Source organism: Limulus polyphemus, unplaced genomic scaffold (assembly GCF_000517525.1).
Source record: "Limulus polyphemus unplaced genomic scaffold, Limulus_polyphemus-2.1.2 Scaffold8360, whole genome shotgun sequence".
In the NCBI taxonomy this organism is placed as follows: domain Eukaryota; kingdom Metazoa; phylum Arthropoda; class Merostomata; order Xiphosura; family Limulidae; genus Limulus; species Limulus polyphemus.
In genome coordinates, this window is record NW_013673970.1 from 15,095 (window position 1) to 21,172 (window position 6,078).

General features: G+C 32.4%; 1 protein-coding gene across 1 annotated transcript in view; it reads left to right on the forward strand.

The window, feature by feature from the left end:
- Positions 1-2,979: 2,979 nt before the first annotated feature.
- The window catches only part of LOC106475290 (ras-related protein Rab-14-like), a 10,285-nt gene continuing 7,186 nt past the window's right edge, over positions 2,980-6,078 (forward strand). The window contains exon 1 of the mRNA XM_013935983.2: positions 2,980-3,087. The gene's annotated coding sequence lies outside the window, so the exon portion shown is untranslated. The remainder of the gene's footprint in view (positions 3,088-6,078) is intronic.

Consider the following 6,078-nt stretch of genomic DNA (forward strand, 5'->3'; position numbering starts at 1 on the left):
TAATCATGCATGTATTTAGAATTACATATTCTTTCATGGAAGACAGAACAAAAGAAGAGATTTTTTAATTTTCCCATCCTTGGACTACCCACCCCTAACAGTGTAGTCCCGTGTATACTTCTAAAAGGAATTGTTATTTCTCAATTTAAAAATATTTTAACTATTTTTACAATAGCAATTATTTTATAGATAATATTCAGATATTTGTACATAAGTTAAAAAAGATTGGCAAATAAAAATATACACATTTTTATAATAAATCTGATAGTATGTTAAAAAATAAATTTTTAATTACTGACATTACATTTTTCAAATCATAAAGAGGACGCTAGTTATTCAAGGTTTTCTTAAGTTTATAAGTAAGTAGACATCAATTTTTTAAAGTAATTATTTAGTATACCGGGACGGAAAGACCAACCACAGGTAGCTGGGCCTGTCTCCAGCTTACCCAATTAATACTGTAACAATATTACTTGAATAAGTTTCGTAAAGATAAAAGGAGGACAATGGAAGTTTATTATTAATACAGATAAATTAAGATAAGGGTTCTTAGTTCTATTTAATGTCATTTTGCAATAATCATCAAAAGGGGTAGAGGTGGGAGTCGTACTAATGTGGAAATGTAGGGTGTTTTATTTCCAGTATAAGGCTATTTTAACAACTGCCTTTTATTCCTAAATGTTAGGGGGAACTGCCTTCTCACAACTGGTTGCAGACAGCGAAAGACTGGTAGGAGTTGAGATGTTGTGGGGTTAAGCACTCGATTCCTACCCCTTCATTTGATTTTCCATAGCAGCTATCAAGTTCGACATCTGCGTTTGGATCATGTCTGATAGATGGAATATCCTCAAGGCTTCCGAGAGCTATGACTAGAGACATTTTTCACGGTGACTTTATGGTAATGACAAGGACTGGTAACTGACAAGTTTCTTCGGCTTTTTTAAAGTCTCGTTGCGAGCGTCTTGACTTTGTTTTTGAGATGAGCTACACAATGTCTACCACTAATTCCATCAATGTAGGATTCGTTGCAAGTACAGTGGATTTCATAGATAATATGTCTGTGAAGACTGATAGGTCATCCCTGTTTAAGATTAATTCAAATCGAAAAAGTGTCTGTCAAGATTTCCATCTCTTAACATTGTCGATTTTTTTTCTCGGGTTATTGTAATTTTTCAAGAGGTTTGAGATATAGGAAAGGTAAATAGGGTTGATGTTTTTCAATGCATTTTGGTGGTTGAATTTTATTTTAAGATTATCAATAGAATTGTGTTCTATTATGTTGGAATATACTTATTGCTTTGTCGTTTTTATCAAGTGTCATGTTTGAATGATACCGCATTTGAGAGAAGGTGGATGACAGGATCAGAAATAGAGGTATCTGTCAGTGTGTGTGTAGTTCATCAATATCGTGTAGTGTGAATTTTTGCTGATTATAACATCCAAAAACGAAAGAACTTAAAAAATCTTAAGTTTGAGCTTCAGAAAGGAAGAAACCATATTGTCTCCGCAGCAAAGAAGAGAGGGGATCATGGTTGGTATAGTAAGTAAACTATAGCTAAGCTTACCTAACTTAAAATAGATCGAGAAATGCTTTGTGTACAGGCTAGGTTAGGTTAGGAGCAGCAACAACCCGTGGTAAAGTGTTGATACATCTCGACGTTTCGGGTAATTTCAGTTTCAATCTTGATGTTTCAGTCTTTAATAGATGGAATTATGATTATATAAGGCTAGCAAGTTGTTAACATCACTCTTGAATGTTATGATCGAGAAACAAAGCAAATTTCGCACTACAGGATTAAAAAAACACTATAAACATTGACAGGTATCTATCCTGTCATTCACCTGTTATTAAACGTACATCCATACACTCGATAAAAAGAAGCCAAATCCACACGTTTTTCAAGAAGAGTTTATAATAGTGGATCTGGCGGATATATTTTGAAATACCCTTCTTGAAAAACTAAGGGACTGAATAAAGAATGTAGTGTTGAAAACATAATAGGCCTAACACTGATGTCTTATAATAAACATCATTAATTATAATCATGCTTAAAGGCGTTCATCCTACAAGAAATCTATACACATTGAAAAACGGTTTGGCTAGTTTGTTAAGCACAAAGCTATACAATGGGCTGTCTGTTCTCTGATCACCGGAGGTGCAAATTTTCTGACGAAACAGTTACCCAATTAATTCAAGTACGATGTTATCGAAAAAAAGCTTTCGTTCAATAAAACTCTTTTTAGCTTTAAATAAATACAAAAAAAAATTGTTCAAAGTTGGTCAGCGGTAAGTTTACGGACTTAAAAGCTAAAATTCGGAGTGCGATTATTCGCGGTGGACAAAGCGGATAGCCCAATGTGGCTTTGCTCGTAAATAAACAAAAACATTAACTAAGAATTTCTCTTTTTTAAGAAGGATGAAGAGTGCTAACTAATCTCTGACCACCCTTGATTTTATGGCAGAATACCTGCTTATTTTCTTACCCATCCTCTCTATCACAGGCTCAAACCTAGTTTATTATTATACGTTGATCAGCTTCAGATATTAACATAGATTGGCAAGAAATATAAACTTTGTTAAACAACAAGAAAACTATGTCAATTGCACCTAAACAGGTCTATATTTAAACATTAAACGAGAGTTACCTGATGTATCGATCATCGCTACCTCAGGTAGTCACTGAACGTAAATAAAATGTTTCTGAACGCCCCTGGTTCTTCACCTGAATACCTGTGATTCATTTTGTTAGTTAATAACAGATACATGGCCTAAACTAGCCATCAAGCGTTACAAAATATTTTTGCAATTATTATAGACGCTGCACCAAAACGGAGGAAAAAAGTGATCAAATATATAGGTTTTATCTTTTGATTTTATCACTTATATGAATTAATTTTTATATCGGAAACATTCAAACTTTGCATCTTGGAATTTTTTATTCTAGAAATTAAATGTTATTGGTGTGATTATGTTGTTCCTCCAGGTTGTGTTACTAACTGTCAGCCATATTTATGTCCACCTACCGATGAGAAGATTGTAAAATTTGACATATATCACAATTATTTACAAATACTTATTTTCAAGAGGTAATATAAATTGGAATTTTTAACGTGAATATAATCTAGAAAATATTGATATTTTATGATGATGCAAGTTATGTGATACTAAATTGCAGGATATTCTCTAACGTCTAAGTGTAATTATGAATATGAGTGATCAACTTGAAGTTTTATGTTTAACTTTAAAAGTTTAAGTTTAACTACAGTATTGTGACATATCTTATTCTGATTGTGATAGTAATACTATTAGTAGTAATAACAATAATTAGTAACTATTCTTCAGTAATCAAAAATCGGTAAAACAAAATATGTAACTTACCTTATGTTGGAGACAGTATTGTTGCTGTATTACTATTAGATGCCTGTACTACTATTACTAAGAAACAAACCCAATGTAAAATCAGTAACTGAATCTTAGTAAACGATTGAGTTATTAATATTAGGGGCTAGTAACAGTGTTAAGCCTCACTTAAAAGTAAAACCCAACCAAGGTTACTACACTACCCAACTGCGAGAAGAAACTGCTAGGTGAATACTATTTACATGTTCTAAGACCTAAAGCTTAGGCTAGAATTATACAATTAAAATTAAGTCCAGCGGTAGTGTAAGTTGTAAATAATGCACTAGTTCTGATAGTGATTAGTAATACTATTAGTTACTAATAATAATAGTATTATTTAACAGTTCCATATTTTATTTTTAGTTTCACCAAATAAAACATTTATGTACTTTGTTTTCAAGATGTTGTAAAACTCGATAGGTTTAGGTGTGTTTACAAATGTTGCACATGGATTATTTAAATATACAAGAGATATGAACTATTTTAACTACTACTTACAGTACGGATTTCTGACAAAGACGATGTATCACCCGAAAACTAAGTTACAGTTTGAAATATTGGTTCACCATATCTTATACGACTTGTTTCACAACACTGATTTGAAGTGCCAGAATATTTTTTAAAAAACTTATTATGGTTGTAAATGTTAATTTTTTTTCTCTGTAATTATTCTTATTGGTACTTAAGGCAGCAATGAATATTATCCCACAAATAGCTGTTTTAAAACTTGTATTATTCATAAGAAAAGTTGATACCTTTTGAAAAGCATACTTGGAACTTTTATTTCTAATATATATACAAGAAAAATCTATGCATTTACATTCAGGATACCCTTCCGACTGCATCCAAATGCCCTCTATATCAAGTTGCCATTAATATCAAAAATGAGCCGCATAAAGCTGGATTCCATATTGACTCTTCAGAACTTTAATGTCTGTCCCCATTTTGTTTGGTGTATGCAGGACACAGGTGTTTGTGAGTTGCACATTTCCTTTACATGGAGTGTTGTCAACAGGGGGTAGATTAGTTGTGCCCATTTTTCAGTGTTATTGTAGTGTGTGGTCTACACAGATACTATCATCATCACCAGGTCGTTTATTTACAATTGGCATCATTTATTATAAATAACACTCTTAAACTAATAAAGTACAAAATACCATTACATAAAATTTCTGGGGGCAAATATAATTGGAATGAAATAAATTTAAACAATCAAAACTAGCACAGTTATAACCTAAATTTAAGGTACTCTTTTAGAAAACACAAGTTATTAAATTATTATTGTTTGCTGAACTAAAATGTGGATCGATATAAATTATTAATTATATTTTAGTGAATCATTAATATGGTGATGATGGTAGTATCTATGTAGACCACACGCCATAGTAGCACCTTTTTTTCTTTATTCTAAGTCAAAAAAAGTTTCAAAGTACTTCTTTTCATTTTGAACTGCTAAACATTTCACATTTATTTTACTGTTGAAGACTGAAGTAGAAAACCCACTATAAATATAGCAACAAATCTCTGCGTGTTTCATTGTTAGACTGTTTACATGACATTGTAATACGATACTCTTGAAAGCAACAAAGCATGCCCACAGAAATAAGCCAACTTGAACTCTGCTTTGAGAACACTATGTGGAATTTATAAGCTTGTATATCCTACAGTGTTTACAATGAGAATTCCCCCAGAATAATAAGATTGCACTTTGAATTGGTGAAAATTTTTATTACGGTATATGGTGTGGAGCCAATCCAGTAAACATTGCTAGTGTTTTATAATTGGTCATCCTTCTGGGATGTTTGGAATTTAGTGGTATACTTTACAGGCATACAAAGATAACTGCCCACTTTATTGAGTGAACTTGTAGAGAACAAGACTAAAGACACTGCCCGTAGTCTGGAATATCGAGGTGCCTGTTATTGCAAGATTTATTTTGGTTACAAATAGAAAAAAGAAAGAGACTGAAAAGGTCTGTCCTTAATGGTGCGGTGCCCATTAATCAAGGTTCTACCGTACTTTACTAGTGTGGATTTCCCTTGTGGTAGATCTCTTGATTTTGGAGGTGGTGAGCTGGGTTTGAGCCTGTGCAGTACCACAAAATATCCAACCCTATATTGGTGTGTTATAGGAGTGATGGTAGTTCTAGTAAGTTTATTTTGTTTTGGCTTTATTTTATAAAATAAAATAACCTATGGACAGCAAGGAACTTTGAGAAATGTAAAAATCTAGACTCATCATTTGCTTTTCAGGAAGTAATTGATTTCCTTCTTAAACTTTTGTAAAGTTTTGCTCTCTACTATTGTTGATGGCAACTCGTTGCATAGGTCAATCACCCCTTTTATAAAAATAAAACAGTCTTAAGTGCAGCCTAATCTCTTGTATCCTCTTATTTTCAAAACATACCACAAAGAAATTGGAGGCATTTATCATATTGATCCCCACATTATCTTGCAAACAAGATAAGATTGTGTAGTCCTTAAAAATAATAGTACGCCACAACGTTGTTTTATGTGTAGTCCTTAAAAATAATAGTATGCCACAACGTTGTTTTATGTGTAGTCCTTAAAAATAATAGTATGCCACAACGTTGTTTTATGTGTAGTCCTTAAAAATAATAGTACGCCACAACGTTGTTTTATGTGTAGTCCTTAAAAATAATAGTACGCCACAACGTT